Source organism: Eutrigla gurnardus (genome assembly GCF_963514095.1).
Source record: "Eutrigla gurnardus genome assembly, chromosome: 3".
In the NCBI taxonomy this organism is placed as follows: Eukaryota; Metazoa; Chordata; class Actinopteri; order Perciformes; family Triglidae; genus Eutrigla; species Eutrigla gurnardus.
Window position 1 is genome coordinate 3420346 of NC_139917.1, and position 22020 is coordinate 3442365.

Genomic DNA, 22020 nt, shown 5'->3' on the forward strand with positions numbered 1-22020 from the left:
AGTTAAAATAAGTAAAAAAAGAAAAAAAAAATTGGTTCCCCTTCATCTCCGTTTCAGCGCTTTTCTGCGGCTGTGAGGACATGCGACTCAGTAGCCTACCTGTGTGGCTCTTGTTTATGAGCAGGATGACGAGGATAACTCGTCATTTGTAACCGCGTTACTTAAGAGGGCGATTTTAAACGCGACCTGCCAGTATTGCACGCTTGGTTGGCTGCCACTAGAGGATGATTGACAGGCGCTCTCCTTCATACAACCTCTTCATGGCTGCACCTGATTGGACGAACACTTTCACAGCTGTCCTGTCTGCTCCCGGATTTCAAATTCCAACATGGTGGCTCGTTTGGAAACTTTCTCTTATTTTACGAAAATAGTTCACTGAAAGGTGTTTCTGAAAACATTTTAAGCGAGAAATAAGCTATGCAGTTGTTGAATCTGTCTTTATTTTAGATCGACAACATTCAGTTTAAAAGATTTTCGCGAGTGTTGGCGAGGCGGCGAATCGAGCCGGGTGTCTCTGATTAGCATAATGTAGACTCGACTTCAACTTTATGCAAATGAGGAGCGGCCAACTCAGCGCGCCGTCTCTCGAAATTCGCTGCAACGCTACCAGAATGCATTGCATGGCTTTTCACATAGACAATGAATGGGAAGCGGGGAAACACCACTGCCTGTGGACACGTTCCTTCAAAAGTCAAAATAGGACCTAAATTGTTCGGGACCAATGGTAGCGCCAGAACAATTTAACACACTACAAGTTTTTAATGTGTTTAACACAATTAAACACATTTAACACTTTGGGACACTAGTCTGTAGCACAATTATAATGTTGCAGATCTATCCATAATAAATACCAACATCATTTGTTGAAATACATACATTTTGTAACATATTTTGCTGAGTTGGCTCTTATGGAAAAGCTGTGAGATAATTGAATTTCCCCTGGCAAGCAGTGATGCCACCAATAAGTCTAAGACTGTTATTGTGAAAGGTAAGAATAAAATGAGCAGTGTTCAAGAGGGCAATACGTGTATTTTCTGAAATGACCCTCTGGTCTCATCCATTAATCATTTTCAGTTGGCAAACCTCTGGTTATGAAAAGTGAAACCAAAACTGAAGTGCCTTAAACTTTTTCTCCACTGTTCATCAGGAGGCGACTCCTCTCTTTGGAAATACTGATTGCATGGAAGTCTATGAGAAAATGGTCCTACTTCTCTCTTGATGTATTATCTCAGTACACATTGTAAACATGAGTTTATGTCTCAATCTCTAGTTTCAAGTCTTCTTCAATCCAGCATGATGTTCATTTCGTACATTATGGTCGATTTAGAGTCCAACAGACCAGAAAGCAGGGGATGCTTTAGGGCGGGCGACTCTTTAAATTAATATTAGCAAATAAGATTACATGAACACTTGGCTGTACAGTTGACCTTGAATTATGAAGCTAGCTTAACTTCACACCAGAATCCAGATGGATCCAGATTCAGTAAGGGTGCCGCTCTGCCGCTTGTGCTCATCAGATCCACCCATCGCTCCTTCACAGTCCAAATATGGTAATTTCCTTTACTGATCGCAAAAAATCAAAAATACAGAACTGACTACATCAACTTCTTATTTACAGTCTAAAGTCAATTTCCTTCATTACAATGGATGATCGGCTTTAAGCTACTTTTCGAGACAAATCATGATAAAGTAAATAGTGAGTAACTTCGGTTAGTGTTGTTTTCCTTCCCTTTCAGCCCAAAATGATTACATCAAAATCGGATTGATCCCTTGTTTAAAACACATATCTGATGAGCCCCTTCAATGCATGCAATGATTATGAAAGCTAAAGATAAAGAAAAAACAAGCCGGATACATCTCAGGAGGTTGTTTTAGAAGGTTTCCAGATGCAGAAGGAAGAAGAATGCAGTGATATTAGTCATGCAGAGGAAAGCCTCAGCTCTGGGTGGGGATCAGTAACAACTTTGTCTGCGCAAAGCTTAAGGTGTTGAAATGATCTCCCGATTATTTCTTTTTAATCAAAAGTATGCCTTTGCTACTAGCAAACACTGTTATCTCCTATACTATTTGATAATTGCCCTTGGATGGAGGGGAGAAAATATCATCATGAATCAAAATACCCAAACATGCATATACAAACAAAGATTACCATTTCCTGGGGCACAAGAAGGTAAAATAAACAAATATGAAATGCAGAATATTGGTACACACATACACACACACACACTGCAGCCCCCTGAAACAGGGAAATGTGCTGGGATCATCTTCTGTGAGGCATTTTGAACTATTTGTTTTTCTTTGTAATCACGTGAGACCAGATTTGTCCCGGGGACGCATCCTGTTTTGCACCATTTCATTATGCGGACAAAGACAAGAATGTTGGGAGCACAGAAGGTGAAGGGAAAGGGAAAACTCACTGCAACACACACACACACACACATAATGATGTAAACAAGTTTCACCTGCCGACAATCCCGGATACGTCAAACTGTCAGGCTTATTCCTCTCCGTGGATTAGCCTGTCAAATCTTCCTTTGGAAGATTCACCACTTGTGCCTATCGCTAATATAAAAGTGAAATATACCTGGGAAACGTGTTGTTGTAACTTGTCGCATATCTAAAGATAATGTGTCTTCATCGGGATCAGAATTGATCAGGACCTGTCAGAGGTGTGTGTGCCAGGGAGGTTTATATATATATATATACATATATATACACAGTACACACTATATTGCCAAAAGGATTTGCTCAACTGCCTTGACTCACATATGAATTTAAGTGGCATCCCATTCTTAATCCATAGGGTTTAATATGATGTCGGTCCACCCTTTGCAGCTATAACAGCTTCAACTCTTCTGGAAGACTTTCCACAAGGTTTAGGAGTGTGTTTATGGGACTTTTTGACCATTCTTCCAGAAGTGTATTTGTGAGGTCACACACTGATGTTGGAGGGAAGGCCTGGCTCTCAGTCTCCACTCTAATTCATCCCAAAGGTGTTCTATCGGGTTGAGGTCAGGACTCTGTGCAGGCCAGTCAAGTTCATCCACACCAAACTCTCTCCTCCATGTCTTTATGGACCTTGCTTTGTGCACTGGTGCACAGTCATGTTGGAACAGGAAGGGGCCATCCCCAAACTGTTCCACAAAGGTGGGAGCATGGAATTATCCAACATCTCTTGGTACGCTGAAGCATTCAGCTCCTGAAAAAAAAACCCACACCATAATCCCCCTCTACCAAACTTTACACGGCACAATGCAGTCAGACAAGTACCGTTGTCCTGGCAACCGCCAAACCCAGACTCGTCCATCAGATTGCCAGATGGAGAAGTGTGATTGGTCCCTCCAGAGAACGTCTCCACTGCTCTAGAGTCCAGTGGCGGCGTGCTTTACACCACTGCATCCGACGCTTTGCATTGCACTTGCTGATGTATGGCTTGGATGCAGCTGATCGCCATGGAAACCATTCCATGAAGCTCTCTAGACTGTTCTTGAGCTAATCTGAAGGCCACGTGAAGTTTGGAGGTCTGTAGTGATTGACTCTGCAGAAAGTTAGTGACCTCTGTGCGTCAGCATCCGCTGACCCCGCTCCATCATTCTACGTGGTCTACCACTTTTTGGCTGAGTTGCTGTCGTTCCCAATCACTTCCACTTTGTTCTTATCCCACTGACAGTTGACTGTGGAATATTTAGGAGTGAGGACATTTCATGACTGGACTTGTTGCACAGGTGGCATCCTATCACAGTACCACGCTGGAATTCACTGAGCTCCTGAGAGAGACCCATTCTTTCACACATGTTTGTAGAAACAGTCTGCATTCTTAGGTGCTTGCTTTTATGCACCTATGGCCATGGAAGTGATTGAACACCATATACACACACACTATATTGCCAAAAGTATTCACTCACCCATGTCTCATATGGATGTTCAGCAATCTAGGCTGCTTATTAGCCAGCAAATGATCAGTCTTCTGTGGCCTCATTTAGCCTGATTCCTCTCAGCGTTCATTAGAGTGACATAAGCTGCAGAAAAAGCATCATTTAAACAAGCGCCCGCAATGTAGACCGTGTTCCCGCATTATGCCGTCAACTGATTGAGATCTCTGATTTCTCTTTTCTCGAGACAACAGAAAGGATTTTCTATTTTTCGATTCCACCGGAGCAGATTATTTTTGGAAGTGTGATGTTTGCAGGAATGCTCACAGAATACCGAGGAAGGGTTCAGCTTTTTGTGACTCCCTGCAGTTTCACGCGCTGCTCGTTTGATCCATGCAAAATCTGTCACCTTTGTTTTGTTTGCCTTTTGATGATGATGAGGTCTAAGGGTTCCCGGCAACTACTTCCCTGGATCTTTAGCTATTTGCTGCCCCTAATTGGTTCTTAACCCACTTTGGATTCAGCAGTTAGGGTGAAAAAGATAGCGGTGTGGTGCTGCTAATGCATCTCAAGACATGAAAGGCTTAAGGAAGACATTAAGGGGATGCTTACTAGTAATAAACATGATAATTATGTAGAGAAATGATTAAATGAACATAATGATTACACATCAGTGGTTTTTTGTAATGTGACACGGCATGATAGAGCTACAAGCACTCCTTCATTTGAGTTCAAGAGTTTACTGTTGCATTCATTATGTACTCGAGGGAAGCTGTGTTCATCTGTGTGTCTGTCACATGACCGATATGTAATCCACTCACATTTTCCATTCTACGGGGGGTATTTTCACTTCATTCCATGTATTTATACTTCCAACCATGTACTTTTCACATTTGTATATCACTCTTTAGCCTACTTATATGAATTAATCTTAGAGCAAGTGAGTTCCTGGCTCCTGGCATTGATGCACCGATACACAACGCCCCATAGGTGCTCACTGAGATTTAGGTCAGGGGAACTTGAGGGCCAGTCAATGGCATCAATGCCTTTGCCATCCAGGAACCGCATCCACACACATAAGGCTGGGCATTGACCTGCAACAGGAGAAACCAGCGAACTTTCTTGCGACCGCACGTATGGCTGTGCCGTTTTGGAGGCGCTGGACTACCTGTGAACATGATTGGGCTGCAGGTAGCGCCTCATGCCACAAGTTATGACAAGGACACAAGCAAAACCCAGAACTAGAGAAGACTCTGTCAGGAAGGAGAGAGGAACTGTCTGTGGCCTCCACATCAGAACCATTCCCTTTTGGGGCTTGTCTTGCTTTTGCCTCCATTGCAGCTTTTGTCACTTTTTATTTGCAGCAAAGCAGCTGAAACTGATTCACAATCACTTGAGCTTCGTACGTGGACAGATTGATCTCCCTGAAGTTTAATGACTGACTTGGTGGTAAACTGTGAAGATAACGTCTACCCTTCATTTGTTGAGCAGTATAGATATATATTATTATATCAATGTGTTCATCGCTTTAATGTAGCAGATGGTAACGGTGGAGCTCATTTTAACTACTTCATATCCCACTGCTATTCTGCCTTCGCTCTTCATACTGCCTCAAATCACTTCCTCCTTTACTCCCGCCATCACTACAGCCATGTGTAGCATTATAGTTTGGCGCATTGTGCCAGTGACCGAGCCTCCTGGGAGAACGGGCTGGTATTTTTTAGCTTTATATTTACTGGTACAGTAAACCTCTCAAAAAACAGGAAATACACTTGCTGTGGCTTTTCTCTGCATTAAGGGTGACGCTGCTTGCGATATTGGACATTTGTCTTTCAACTAAATGTTCTATAACATTTAGCATCGCAGCTAACTGATCAGCGTCACTGCTAAATGTTTAACACCATTGCTAAATGATTAGCACGGCTGTTCAAGGATTCGTGCCACTGCTAAATAGTTAGCGCCGCTGTTAAAAGCACCTTAATGATAAGGGCGGCTGATTAATATCAGCCCCACTGTTAAATGATTAGCGCCACTGCTTAATGATTAGCGCTGCTGCTAAATGTTTAGCACTGCTGTTAAATGATTAGTGCTTCTGCTAAATGATAAGCGCTACCGTTAAATTATGAGCACCACTGCTGAATGATTAGTGCTACTGCTAAATTATTAGCGCTGCTGCTGTTAAATGATAAGCACTGATACTAATTGATTTATACTGCAGTTACAAACAGGCTTGCTTAGTGAACGGCACACTGCAGCAATGTGCCGGTTGTGAGCTAGACCAGACAATATGCGGTTAAAACTGATTTGCATTGTCCTCTGTGAAGTTTACTGACAGCGATGTAATGTAGCCCGGTGTGTTTTACGCACCAGATTCCATTTAAAACCTAGCCTTTTAAATGCTAAATTGTTTGTCAGGAATAAGTGATACGATAATGTAGGAGGCAGTTTGGCCTTGTGTTTTGATTAATTTGACATGCAGTGCACATACAAGGTCATCATTTGAATTAAAATGTGGAAATAACAGGCGAAGCACTTACATTTCAGGTATTTTCTTTTTATATATGTGCTTTGTGGTGGATCTTATTTATTCAGACATGTAGGCTAAAGAAACGTTTAAGTGCTAAATGTAATAATATAATTTGGTGTGGTGAGATAATGTGGTTGTGCTGTCTAAAAAAGTTTTAAAAACCAACATGAAAGAGAACTGTGCTCAGAACGAGATCCTGCCTGAAACAACTCACGTCATCAGTTTATGCTGACTGCTTATGAAAACAGATAAGGAAACATGTTGGTTATTTCCTCTCATCTCCTTCTACTTTTACATTAGAGAGATTATATTTTAGAATCCTACAAAATATTTTCTGTATAATACTCAGGTTGTACTTGTGTTTGGTCTCCTCCTTCCTTGTGGCCCCAAATGATTGCATGAGAGGCTGATGCATGTTTAAGGAGAATGTGTGTGAGGAGCCCAGAATAAAATATGGGCTCTTATATTGTGCCTGTGAAAAACTTCTGGATATAATGTATATTTAGGTGATAAATCACTGTTTAGTGCTTTGTCAAAAAGAGGAGATAACACTTGACACAATTATTGAAAAGAAATTCATGGACACCTGCTGATAACAGACGCTAGCAGTGCATCATGTGTTCATGCACTGAATAAAAAGCTAAAGTGGCTTGCCTAAATTGGAAACTGGGTTACTCACCTCGTAAACGTAAATTGTGTTTGGGACAAATATCGTCTTCCTATTCTGATCATTGGAACAAACGCACTGCATATATGAATTGTAATCTCATGTATCAATTTTGCCTGTTACGCAAGGATGTTTTACATACACAGTGATAAATAAAAAGACCCACGTGCTGCTTGAAGACACTCAACTTCTGTGAAGTTTCTGAGAACTGCTGAAGGCTCTGCTTTGCCCCAGAGATAGATCTATTCTTACCCAAGCAGTGTTGTTAAGTGGAATCAGGAGTTTTAATGTGAAAGGAGACAGAGAGGCTGCTGGAAAAAAAGAAAATACGTTATGAAAATCAGGGATCTCTGCCGTCTCATCACTTCAGCTAGACAGACGAATTGAGATTAATTAAATGGGGTGGTTTCATTATTGAAATTGTCAGGAGAACTTCTGGATTGCTAATTGTTCAATCGGCCTATATAGGAATTTGTGATAAAATCATCCAGGCAAGATGCTATGGTAACAGAGGAAGAATAAAATGTGTCAACTTTCTCAATTAAAATAAAGCCCCATCCATTTTGCTTAATTCTCCCCAGATCAGACACTTTAGGGCTGGGTAGCTGTTGCCCAAGGCGATGCTAGATTAAAAGATGCCCCTTTAGGACCTGCCTGAAGAGCAAACTGACGTTGGTAACTAACAAGCTCTTATGTTTCCCCTCATCTCTCCCTTTGTTCCCATTATTCAGAATTAAAGATTCCCTATTCTCATCATTTGCATTTGATTAAAAGGTGATTAGACGAGGCTGTGATGAAAGAAGAAGCACGTCTTCATGGCTAACCTTGCCTCCGCTAATCAACACAGACAATACAGAGCTGACATTGACCCTCTTTTGTTTGGCGCCTACTTATCATTTTGTATCATCAAAGCATTGTGTAAAGCCTTTAATATAGACATAGCTCACTTATCTGTGTTAAGAGAGCTTGTTGACGGTGTTAAAAGTGAAGAGACGGAACGTTAGACAATAACGCAAATGATCAACAGGCTCTTCAAGGAAGAAGAATTGATGGCGCCATGCGGGAATGAAAGCCGCGATCAAGCTGGTCGTGACCTTGTCTCGACGCCATGGTAATGAGACGATCATGCCTCGTCCCTCAAGAGCCCGGGCAGCAGCTTATTTTCCACATGAACGTAGCTATATGAGTAGTCACATTACCCACTGTAAGGGTTGCAGCTGTTTATGTTAAATACAAGATGACACTTTTAGTCAAGATGGCCAATGCCAGACATTTACAAGAGTGACCAGTAATTGAGTTACAGTTGGCATTTGATCCAGCTCCTCATGAAACCAGTCCTGAACAAGAATTCAACCAAGCCCACACAGGAAGTCATTCAAGGCCAGGCTGTCGAGCAAGTGGCCTTCCTGGCTGCGATGTGGCTGTACAAGCCGAGGCAGAAGGCATGCTGGCCTCACCATTAGAGGAATAAATCCAAGGACAAATGAGGAAGCTTGGCAGGACCCAAAGAGAAAGAAAAGCAGGCGAATCAGAAATATCTGATTTCTCTCTTAATGAATTTGTAGAAGCTCAGTGGCTTCCAAGAGTGTCATAGCCCACCGGCCGTGACCTTGGCCTCCTTCATGGTATGTGTGTGAATGTAGGTTTTGTATTCTTTTTCTCCCTTTTGGTGTGCCTGCTGTGTGCTTGGTGCATTTTGGTTTGGTGTCTGTCTCTGTTCTGCTTTCCCCCCACAGGATCTGGAAGCCACTGGTGGGCGTGGTCACTGGAGTTCCTGCCTACACACCTGCGGTTCATCACACCACTCAGCACAGCTGCTCCTCATCAATCATCAACTCACCCTACATAAGCCAGGCCAACCTTCCAGTCCCTGCCGGATCGTTGAATCATTTAGTATGACAGCAAGCCAGCAAACCAGAACTTTCACGATTGTGAAGTACCTGTTGCTTACCTGTTTTTTTTCCCTGTCTCACCTCAGACCACCACGCCCTGAACCTGTACTGGAACCCAGACCTCATTCCCACTCTGACTCAGCTGAATCTCCGGCCTCTCACAATCACATTCTGTTTTTGCACGTCAATAAAATCCATACAAAACTCAGTTAAAACTTAACCTCTGGTCTGCGCCTGAGTTCTGGTCACCAGTCCTGACACAGAGAATCCACTGCAGACGGTGGAGTGGGAACCATTGATCTGAATGGGTGCCATTACCTACACCTTAATGGGAATGACACACGTGATGAGCCAGGGGCCTTCAATGTGAACCTCAGGTCAATGCAACGGATGGGTTTCTCGCAGTGCTGAGATTACAGGAGGACGTCACGTTAGTGTTCACCTCCCAAGCTGCTCTTTGATGTTAGAATCCAAATCCTATATATTTATTATAATTTGAAGCGTAATTGATTTTCATATTAATATTCACAAAAGGAGATAATAAACAAAGCAAAAACAAATTAAAAATGAATAATTATGAAAACCGACACTGATATAGATAACATCATTTGATTACAATAATAGGGTGGGCGTATGACATGAATGACATAATATTGTACTAAACCATCAGATCAAATCACATCATCAGTTCAAATCACGGATACCCACTAAAGCTGCCCCATTTTTCTTTAACCATGTTCAGTCTTTCCAGCAGCGTTTCACATGCGACAGTTTCCATCATTTGTTCCGTCCACATTTTCATTGGTGGAGTTTGAGGCTCTTTGCAACAGCTAAGAATCATCCGAACACGAGTTGTTGTTCGTACGTACCACAGTTCTGTCCCCAAGAAGACACAATCCTGGCGACATTGGCAAATCACATTGTAACCATTCACACATATATTCCATAACATAAGGTGAAAACCACAAGGCATTCCCATAACATGTATGTGTGTATCCTGTTCTGTTCTGGAGATAATTTCCAACAAAAACTGTCTTTAATTAGAGCCATTTTATTGAGTCTTGTTGGGGTTGAAATCCTATTTTTGATACTCTTTATAACAATATGGCTGGTGATTGCCAGCAACTGGACTGGCAAGAAATGATGCATTCACATAGTGGACATCATGTGGTCAAGACAAGCGCCAGTACACACAGGCGTTTCATGTCAATTGGAAGATAACTTTCAATCACGGGTAGACATTTTGTTGACTAACTGCTTTGGTTTGTTTATTAACATGATGTGGGGAAGACATGCTGTGCCAGAGATTTGACTCATCAGTCGGATCTTCTGAAAATTTTGTTTTCATTCAACAGAAATGACAACCAAATTGATGTTGGGCTGAAGATGTTAGTCGCTTCATATCAGTCAAATCTTCACATATTTTCCCCATTTTGGTCACATCACGTCAATCAGGGAAATGTATTCTCCTTATTCTGCATTTGTGTTTGTTCTTGAAAAAATGCATTTCTAATCATAGTCCACAGACGTCTAAGTAGGGAGGAGGTCGATATGTTTGGCATGAACACACCATAAGAGTGTGAAGTTTGAAGATTATGTCTATAATTATATACCCAGATATAAGGGTGACCTCCAGGTTTGCACAGCCTCTCATCTTACATACACTATAAGTAATTTATGTTGTTAACAATGGCTTGGAAATAAACAAGTTGCTCACCAAAAAAAACCTCAAAGGAAAGAAACGTGATATTGTATGGGGGAAGTCATGTGGTTGAGAAGTCATAGTGATTGATTGTTGACCTGCTTCTGCCAGCTGCTTTATAGTTTTTAATGGTATTCCTAACACCATCCAATTACTTACACTGGTATCATTTGAGCTCCAAGTGGACACCATTGGAAATTCAAACTGGACCTGTTCCAAGTTAATGCATAAATTAATAAGGAGCTGAGTATGAGGGGAATGTGGAGTCTATTGCAGGAGCAAACTCTAAATACAGCTCTGCCATGGAGAGCAATATACTGCAGTTATTGGTAAACCATAACTTTCCACTCTGTTATCCCCAAGTATATTTATTGCTTACTATGTCTTCATATAGACACTTAACAAAAGCTCAGCTCACCTTTGCTCACTAGAAAAGAGTGAACAAGTGGGATTATCAATGGTCAGCTAAAACCAGCAGTCCTCAGGGAAGCTCCATGCAGATTATGGAGAGAGCATAGCTGACACGTGTATTAGTAGATCTAAGTTTTTATCAATAATGATTAATTGACCAAGTCTGAGGTCCATAATAGAACTTGAATATGACCTTGTACCAACATGTTATTGGTACTATCAAAGCAGAGGGATGAATAGATGAGTCTGAGCCAAATCTGTTATGGACTGGTGTATAAAATGATCAGTAGCTCTAAAGAAGATAATATGCTTTGTCTGACTAATGCATTGGATTTCATAGGCGCAGAGCTGTCAATTTCCATACAGACCTGATGAAATAAAAGTTATCCGGACCACCATCAAATCACAAAGTGAATCTGTGAAAGGTCATTGCCTAATTTGTCAAATAGTTATGAGCAGATTGATTTGTGGGCTTTGACAATCCCGCTGGTAAATCTGCACATTTCTGCTAGGTAAATTACATTCTCAAACGTTCAGAGAAATATGAATGGAGGGGCTTTATTGTACTTCGGCTTCAATGTATTCAGTGAAATGTAATTACTACTGTGTATCCAGGATATATTGTTATTAGCAAAGGACGTACGAGCACCTCAAGGAGCTCAACATCACAATTATGTCCTTTCTCTCGCCAAATTTGACTTTTCAGCACTTCCATGTAATCTGCCCAATCAATTTCACTGTCTGCATATTTACCTTCTATAATTAAAAAGTGGACAACCCCATGCCACCTACAGAGGCCAAACGAGGACTTGTGTAAGAACGTTTCATAAATGCCTTTTCTGATGGCTTCATAGTGTCAACAAGTCTGCAGGATGTCCTCAATTCCCTAAGAAATGGCACTTACATCAAAAATTGTCTTAAGCCTAGCAAGGTACACAGACAGCACCCCACTGGAAACATGGATAATGTCCGACACTGAAATGTCAGAGAAGGGCGTGCACATCTTTTGCAATTACTTTTTCTCAAGATGTACCTTCCTGGATGACTGATCAATCCCAAAATCCTGCCTGGTCCCAGAGCTCTGTAGTGCCAACATCGCAGTCTGGTGTTGTGCTCTCCAAACAATCAGAGGTTTGTTGGAAGGATAAAGTATGTGTCTGTCATGTTCCAATGCAGTGTGGTGTCCAAAAAGTTATGTTTCGACACAATTAACCAAGTTTTTGAAACTGTATTTGAGAGTGCAGCGTGTAAGGATTGCCCAAAGTCTACCTTGATGTGTGATAACTGTGGTGGTTAAAATGCTTTTCTTGTTTTAATCTCCTGCCACATTTTTCATTGCCATGATGGGTTCAACTTGTCAGCAGCCTCGACTAAGAACAGAGATTCTTATGGACTGTTATTAGCAGTCGGCAATGTCCTTTCGTGGCACGTATCAAATCTCCTTTTTTTCCTTTTTTTGAGTTGATAATAGAAGGGGATTGTAACAAGTGTAGTTGTATGAAAACGTAACTTTCTAAGAGAGTGGGTTGTCCTGTTTCAGACTTTGAAAGATCTGCACAAAGGTGACAAGTGATGAATCTGTACACGGTTCTAAGTTGATTGATGGAAATTGGATAGACATGACAAGTTTGTTTACTGCTCCTAGTAACTGCTACTTAACGCTAATGCTAACATGATTGATACGTGAAGAGGATCCTGTGTAGAGGATTATCTAGTGGACTATGTAATTGGACTAAAATTTCATAGAGGAGTATATAAAGGACTACATATAGGACTATGTAAAGGGATACTGTGTGCAGATAACTATATAAAGGACTATGTAAAAGACTATTTAGAACACTACGTAGAGGCCTATGTAGAGAACTATATAGAGGAGGACTACATAGAGCGCTACATACAGCACCATATCGAGTATTATTTAGAGGAGTACCTAAAGGATGATGTAGAGGACTAGAGGACTACGTAGCGGACTATGTGAGAGGACTATGTAGAGGACTACATCGTGAGCTAATCTGTCTTTGGGACACTATTCTGGTAATTTCCTCTGTGCCATTTATTACTTCACTGCTGTCGCACAATTTTTTGTTTGCAATAAATACATGTATTAAGCAAATTTGTTGTAATTTAAGTTCCCCTTGTAAGCACTGATGCATCTCTAGTGATTTTATTGTGAAATGTAAGAACAGAAGTAGCTTTTTTTCAGGCTGTGGTTGTGAATGTGGAGGCAGTATTAGCGTATTTTCCCAAATTAGTAAATAAATTCAAAGTATTTTGTGACCGCCTGTGTTGATACTCTGCTCACATTAAATATATTATTTTCATGTTTTTTTCTCAATCACTATGCCCACGCTGCTCTCTCTACTCTTGTTCATCTGTCATTTTTTCCTTCAGAGCAAAGCATGATGGAATATAATGCTCGGTTAGTGGCCATCAGTTGTACACTACTTTTCAAGATGAATCGTGGGATTCTTTGAAGCCACTATATAGGATTTAATAATTCTCACTATACATTCAGACATCACTCCAACATGGAGAACTCCCTCTATAGGGAGTAGTGAGATTTTGGACACTGCCTTAATTTGTTTGTTGTTATGGTTATTTCTCTCGCCTGCTAATGAAAAGGCTGACTGCTATGTTATACAGTAAGTCTGCTGCTGCTGCTACAGCACAACAAATATGTTCGAGGACATATCGTACAATCTATTAATCAGGAGAAAAAAAGAGAGGGAAGCCTCAGTTAGATCAAAACACATTTCACTGATGGTTGCCTTCCAGATGGGCAGAAAGTTTTCAGATTTTTGTAAACACCTAAAAACTTGGCGAAATGCAGACTACTTCCAGACAAGTCAACACTGTGGTAGCAACCTGTCAATCACAAGGTAGCCCTGCCCTAAAGCCTTTTGGTCTTTTTGACCCTACATGGACTGTAATTTAATTTACGAAATGAACATCATGCTGAATTGAAGAAGACTTGAAACTAGAGATTGAGACCATAAACTCATGTTTACAATGTTTACTGAGATAATAAATCATGTGAGAAGTAGGATCATTTTCTCATAGACCTCCATGCAATCGGACTTATTTTTGCAACCAGAGGAATCATCCCCTGATGGTCAAGTCAGTAAGTTTAAGGCACTTCACCATTGGCTTCATTCTTCACAACTGGAATGTGGCCACTTCCTTCTAACAGAAATGTTTTGCCCTTGTCGGTCGGCATACAAACTCTTGCACAAGAAAAATAATAAACATGAAATTTACGCAGTATATATAATAGGAATATTAATACAAATATCTAATAGCTGTCTTGAGAATGATTATGAATAGTCAAAAGGAAAGTGGTCAAATGGAGAAGAGGATTAAATGGTAATGATCAATAGATATATCAGTTTTTTATATCAATACTTTGTAATGCAAGCTGGGTTAGTCACTTTCAAAACAGATGGTGGCAGAAAGTGTTTTTCTACATTTTGAGGCCCGCATAAACACATCCACAGTCCATCTCTCAACGGTACAGAAAAGGACTGAGCAGCAGATGGTACAGTGGAAAGGCTCTTCTTAAAGTAACACTTAATGTGGTCATCATAGTGAGGAGCACTTAGCATATGTAGGGTCAGAAACGTAGACTGGCCTCATCTGGTGTGAAGGGTTGAACATGTCAGTGCGTCCCTGGATGGTGAGCAGCAGCTCTCTGGGGTCTGTGGTGTATGTGGTGATAAGGAGGAAGTCTGTAGTTCTTTTTTCTCTTTTTGGGGTGGGTGTTTTTGTTTGTGCTCACAGTCTACCATGTATATATTCTCTGTTCTGCAATCTAGAGTCAATCTTCACAGTATGCTGCACCTCGCTCTCCCTCCATCCAATTTCATTTAAGGTGGCGGCACCTCTCCTTCTTGTTTCTAGCCCGTTTCCCTCTGCTGTCTTCTACCATTCCATCCAATCATCCTTGTCTCTTTAAGCAAGGGATTCAATGGCAGGATAGGCCCATTTTTTCCATGCTGATGCTTGGAATTAGACTTGTGTGGTGAGCTGCAGGGCAGAGCTTATGAGAGCAAGCTGAGCACAGCCCTACACCATAGTTGCTCTGAGGACCCTTTGTACGAGTCAGCCCAATTAGAACCCTCGATCAGAACCACAATAAGGTTTATTGCAGAGTACTTACAGGGGATTTGCCTTGCTGTTTGGTGAATACAATAAACATATCAAAAGGAAATAAAAATACCAGCAAACTTCTAAAAAAGCCGAGAAGATAAATAAAGAATGGAAACATTACAATAAAATGTGAAAAAAATGTCATGTAATAAATACTATGATTAATATGTGCAATATAAGTGTAACATCTCATAACATGACGTCTCATACATTGGTCCACTATATAGTCACAGTTAATGAAGTATTCCTATTTGACTGGTTTAAATGGTTTAACTGTGTTGAAAAAAAAAGTACTAAAGATTTTTATATGACCTTTCATAAAATAAAATGGGATTGAAAACATCCTGTGCCCAGGAAATAAAAATCTGTGAACGGGAAAAACCAAGTTAGTCGAATTAGGTTAATAATTTAGACTAAATATCCAAATATCCATATTTTGGATGTGGTATGCGCATGCATCCATCCATCCATCCATCCATCCATCCATCATCCATCCATCCATCCATCCACATTAACAAACTACCTGGATTAAAATCATCTCATCTGCCACCAACAGTCCAATTCTTACCTTCAGCTTAAAAGGTTTGGTAAAACTGTTGTTTTTAATTGTGCTATACATATAGAGTTGATTTATGTATTACTCCTGGTCCAACTCTCTCCTGGCTGGACTCTACTAAAATGTAAATGTATGTATTATTAAGTCATTTTCGCCGCTTCATTTACATCATTAAAACCTCAAAATGGCAGATGGGATCAGTTCTTTATATGGTCTGATTCACCGCATCTCTCGGTCAGCAAAGGGAGTACTGGTTAAGTGTTGTTTCAGTTTAGTTAGCGCCGCGGCTCTCGAGTCGTGAGCGGTGGTTCATAGAACCGGTTGTTACTTCAGTTTGCAGTAGCTCTATACTAGGGATGTCCCGATCCAGCTTTTTGCACTTCCGATCCGATACCGATATTGTAGCTTTTAGTATCGGCCGATACCGATACCGGCCGATCCAAGCATGTATTAAAGATTAAAGATATTTACTTATTTTGTTGTCAGACTCATGTTGAAAAGGGTTTTACTCTTAAGAACAACTAGCCAACTTAATTAGGTTAGTTTGAATAATCCACAATGGTTGGTAATGAGAAGCTGACCTGTTTATTCTTAACAGGGTTAAATAAACACAAAATAGACAAAATAATAAATAGTCAATCTTACCGCTTTACCACCACGCTTGACTATATTGTGGCAAGTATTGCACTCCGCCTCTTCGTCTTTTTCGTCTTTTAGGGTAAAATAATCCCACACAGCTGACATTTTTATCGATAACTTTAAATTCTTAGTGGGACATCAGTGTTTCCCCTAGAATTTTTTTCAGGCCCGGTGGTACCCGCCGAATAACCCTAAACAGACGAGACGCGTCAGGTCTGTTGTCAGGTGGCACAGCAAGCAGTCTGCAATTATTATATTTGCATTCAACATTTTTGTTCAACCAGAGTGTATTCAAGATCACAAGGAGAGAGTGACTTATTAAGGTACAGGTTGATGGAAATGATCCAAAATTAGGGGCCGGAAAAATATGTCTGGAAAATGATGAGCATCACACTAATAGCTACAGATACTGTAAAATACTACAACGACATATGAGTGCATACAGTATATTGTCTTATTTTATCAAGTAAAATATAAGTTATGGGTTTACTCAACAGCTTAATAGTTAATAGAAATTCGGGTAGAAATACTCGGAGTTCCACATCTTATCAAAAACAATCCTCCCCCACAGACGTCATCACGTCCTAATACTACACACAATATGGCTTAATGTTGTTTTGAAGGAGTGCATATATTTATCGAATACACTCGACCTGCATCAGCGCATGTGCGCACGAGCGGATCTGTGCGAGCAGGCAGCGCGGAAGCCGGTCCGGTTCCGCTCACACCGCGAGTCTGAAGAGTGCACCAGCTTATCAAAATACAGTGTCAACTTTCCGTGTTTTCAAAGTAGAAAGTGACATCGTGGTGGTTTAACGAGGCGGAGCGGCATCGGAACAACATCAAGCGCGTAAAGTATTGTTGTGGCTGCGCGTCTTGCGGAGCAAGTCTACACTGTGCTGCGCAGAGGCGCTCCTAATGTAAATGATTAGTGATTTATGAATGGATTGATAGGTGGCTTATTTTTGGCATATTGATTTTATGGCCTGTACAATGGTAGGGGAAACACTGGACATGCACAGACAAGTCCGTCTTGTTGTTGTTTAGCGGATGCTGGACAGGTCGCGAGATGTGCGCTAGGTGTGCTGGAAAACGCGGACCGGATTTTGGGGAAAAACCTAAAAAAACTGGAATGGATTACCTACATCGGTGTGCTGGAAAACACGGACCGGAGTTAAAAAAAAAAAAAAAAAAAACTGGATCGGGAGTCCGGATCGGGATTTTCCCGTGCAGGCCGATCCGATATCGATATGCATTTTTTGCTAATATCGGCGGCCGATCCGATCCAAATATCGGATCGGGACATCCCTACTCTATACAGCCAGTAGAGGTGCTAGTGGACCAGGAGACTCCCGTTAAACACCATAGAACAAGACGGGCTTCCTGCTGCCAAGCCCGTAAGCATTTGTGACCACTGGTACAGACGGCAAAAAGGAAAACTATTTAAATAAGAGCCTACTCATTTGCTGCCGAGACCTGATTCCACCGACTCAGTGAATTAACTCAGTTCAAAGAACCGACTCTTTGGTCAGACCGTCATCTCTACTCCAGATGAATGAACGATGAAGGCAGAATTAATGAGGAGATTCTCAACACTGGCTGAAAAACCTGCACGCACTTTAATTCAGGATCATGTCCAACCAAAATAACATGTAAGGAGCAATTATTGCAAGACAAAGGACTGATGGTCTTATTACATTTTGTCTCTATTACTGACGCTGCTCTCAATGTCCATGAAAGAAGATAGGAAACCTTCAGTTTGCTTTTTTAACCTGGAAAAATATGTGAAAAAAGGTGAGACAGTGTTAAAATATCAAGCAGTTGTGCAACTGTAGCCTAAAGAAAATATCTGTCTTTTTTTTTCATGCGTGACCATGAAACTCCTTCAGCATATTATACCTTCATGCAAAGGTCTATTTATTGCAGTAAAATGTCATTTTTACTCCTTAACCCTCAGCGTCTTTCACTGCTGCCACAGCATATTTCTAAATATGTGTTGAATCCATTGGCTGTGCTTTGAGTGGCGGCAGACGCTCGCTTGTTTCACTGCATCGATCTCATTACCTAAAATCTTCAGCTCTGAAACAGAAGGTCAGGGATCAGCAAATCCTCACTTCTGGCCAGGCTTATGAAACCATTCTGATGCAATTTTCCCTCTCCAATTCCCTGATTATCACACTCCCGCCTGACCAATTTGATATCTCATCTGTCGAAGTTCAGACACATTCACTCTGCTTCAATTTTCACAGAGCTCTGGCAACGGCGAAGCATTTTCCACGGCCTGCTTTTCCAAAACAATTTATAGCTTGCTTCTTTCTTTCACTCGCTGTGACACACTCTTAACATGGATGGTACATCTGAGAGATTGACCCTTCAAGCATTGAATTTTGTTTCGTGAGAGTAAACGTTGTGGCCCAAACTGCTTGGAAATCAAATGTTAATTCCTCGGATCCGGACTTTGCTGTGTGTGTCATTGTTTACCATTTTGTTCAATATTCCCCAAGAATGATACATTTAATAAATGTAATAATATTTTGAGCCAGGGGGTATCATTTCATTTGTTGTTTGTAGTGGCAAATAAGATGCTTTTCCTCTTTGTAATGTGTTGGGGTTGTAGCAGGAGCAGATTTGGTTATCAACAGTTAACTATCAATATCAATATGATTATCGGTATTAATAATTATATTTAATATATTATCATGATATAGTCATGAATAAACGGGGCACCACCCTGGGATCAGGGAAAAGATAACCTAAAACTGTATTCAGTCTCAATATAAAGGTTTTATACTCACATGCCAATCATCGTGATCATTGGCATAGGAGTACAAAACCAATCGAACAATTAAAAAGGCGTGAAATTCAAGCACTAGCCTTCACAACCTGCTGTTATCCAGTGACATATACACAACAAGCACGAGAGACCGCTAGTTATAATATAATAAGATTTATTAAAATCAGTAATAATGATCACAATCAATAACACTGCAATTAACAAAGCCTTATTACCTAACTACCTAACACACAAAGCTAAGCTTAAACAAAGGGAGATACACACGTGGAGTGTGCGTGTGCATGTGTGTGTGTGCGTGCGTGCGTGTCGAGAGAGAGAGAGAGAGAGGGAGAGAGGGAGAGATGGCTATGGGCGGCCACCGGATGGAGCTATTCCTCGCAGCATTCAGGGGCGGAGCCACTGAGGTTCGATGGGGTAGCGAGAGAGAGAGAGAGGTGGAGCTATTCCTCGCAGCGGTCAGGGGCGGAGCCACTGAGGTCTGACGGAGTAGCGAGAGAGAGAGAGAGAGAGAGATAGCCGTATGTAGCCACCAGATGTAGCTATGTCCCTAGCGCCCGCCGGGAACAGCTGGCTTAGGACACGTGTGTGCGGCGTGTATGTGTGTGTGTGTGTTAGCGGGACACAAACAAAGAGAGAGAGGATGCGCGAGCGATATTCGGAGGGACAGAAAGCGTGCCGTTATCACACGGGCTCGCGTGAATGAACTGGCGTTTATTCCGCGAGACCGGTCTTTTAACTGATAGTAGAGGCTTTCTGAGCTCGCGAAGATGGCGGAGGTTAGTCGGAAACACTGTTACAGAAATCAACCCAGCTGTGTGGGTACACGATCAGCATTCACATACAGCAGCACATGAACAAACGGACTCGGCGATCCGCGATCAGAACTTAAAACACATTAACAAGAATTACAAGCATATCCTACACTATCACTTGTGTCTCTGCCCAGACTGATAGCCTCTTACTGGTATCGTTGCGTAAGACGATGACGGCGTTCCGTAACGGCGGTGGTTCGTGAGTCCCCGGCGTCAGCGGGGGACGTGATGAGTCGGCTTCGTCCAGACGAGAGCGGAGCGGGTTTCCTCTCGTTGATGAAACACAAATAAAGAAAACAGTTGGTGTTTCCTCCTTCCACGAGCGGTGATATAATCGCGGCTTGGCGATTTAGTCAGCTTACTTCAGACAGCGTCTGGTAGCTGGAAGGCAGGAACCGGCTTGGTTCCTCTTGTTGCAACGGTGCGCTGCGGGGCCGTGTCCACCTCCTGTTGGTGGAGGGGTCGCCTCCCGTGGCAACGTGGTGTTGCGATGGAAGCGCTGGAACCAGCGCCCAGGTAGGAGTGGGAGCCAGAGAGTAAGAGTGAATAAGAGAGTGTTCTCCGGGCGGCTTCGGTTTATAAAGCTCAGGCCGCTCCAGGGGACCCCCCGGGGTTCCTTGAAGATGTCAGCCAATGGGGCACTCGTTGGGTGGCGTCGCATCTCTCACCTGGGTGAGATGTGAAACTAAAATGGCGGTGTAGTTTTTAATCCCCTTTGTCCCTTTGTCCTGGCCGCATGTGTAGGCTTCTGTAGGCCGCATTGTGTAGTCCTTCTAGTGAGGTCCCAACAAATGTAAGATAAATTTGTTCACACTGACATAATAATAATTTGTTTTGTGTTGAAAGTCAAATTAATATTTAAATGACAGAATTTATATTTTGTCAACACCTTGAAAGATGATGCGGGATTATCTTTCTATATCTAACAACAAAACTAATTTTCCATTTTTATGTAAAAGCACAACTGTATTTTGGAGCAATGCAGTCTTGTTTTCTCCAAACCATTAGGACTTTTATTCAAGCAGAAAAAAACTCATTATCCCCATCCATTATCTTTTCCACCTATCCGGGGCTAGTTTGCAGGGCAGCAACCTTCGGAAGACATTCCAGATGTCCCTCTCCCCAACAACGCTTTCCAGATATATAAAATATATCATCCAGCATATTCTGGGTCTTCCCCTAGGGGCCTCTCCCCCGTTGGACTTGCCTTGAAAAGGTCTTCAAGCGAGGCGTCCAGGAGACATCCTGACCAGATGCCAAAACCACCTCAAGTGGCCCCTTTGGTGCAAAGAAGCAGTACCTCTACTTTGAGTTCTCTACAGATGTCTGAGCTCCTCATCTTATGTCTAAGGCTGAGGCCAGCCACCATACAAAATAAACTAATTTCAACCACTTGTATCCTCAGTCTTCGGGATACTACCCAAAGCTTGTGACCATAGGTGAGTGTCAGAATGTGGATGGAGTGGTAAATTGAGAGCTTTGCCTTCTGACTCAGCTCCCTCTTCACCACAACAGTCTGGTACAATGCCTGCATCACTGCCTGAACCATTGGTTAGAGCCTCATTTCCAGACCCTCATCAAAAATACAACTCCGTATTCACTGTACAATTCAATCTGGATGCAGACAAAGCATCAGCTCACCTAGTGACCAGGTCAAGAGTGTCACATCCACAACTGTCATTGTGCTTTCAACTTTGCTGACCATCACTCATTTCATTTTTTTTTAAATGAGAATAGAGTCACTGATGAGGTCAGTGACTGTATTTTCATTGAAGCTAGGAATACAGTCACTGATGAGGTCAGTGACTGTATTTTCATTGAAGCTAGGAATACTCAGTTAACCCTTGAAATTAAATCAAACAAACACTCGGGCCGAATACACAAATAACGGTTTGTGACCACTTCAGGATTGGCTCCACTTTTCAGAACCTGATGTTGCTGCCTGGTCAGGAGGACTTAAGTATTGGACCAAGAAACCAACATTACCGTATAGAGCTCTGAT

At 41.7% G+C, this 22020-nt stretch overlaps 1 protein-coding gene across 6 annotated transcripts in view; it reads right to left on the reverse strand.

Moving 5' to 3' along the window:
- Positions 1–22020, reverse strand: part of sorcs1 (sortilin-related VPS10 domain containing receptor 1) — a 274281-nt gene that overhangs the window by 178550 nt on the left and 73711 nt on the right. The gene's annotated exons all lie outside the window — the stretch shown is intronic.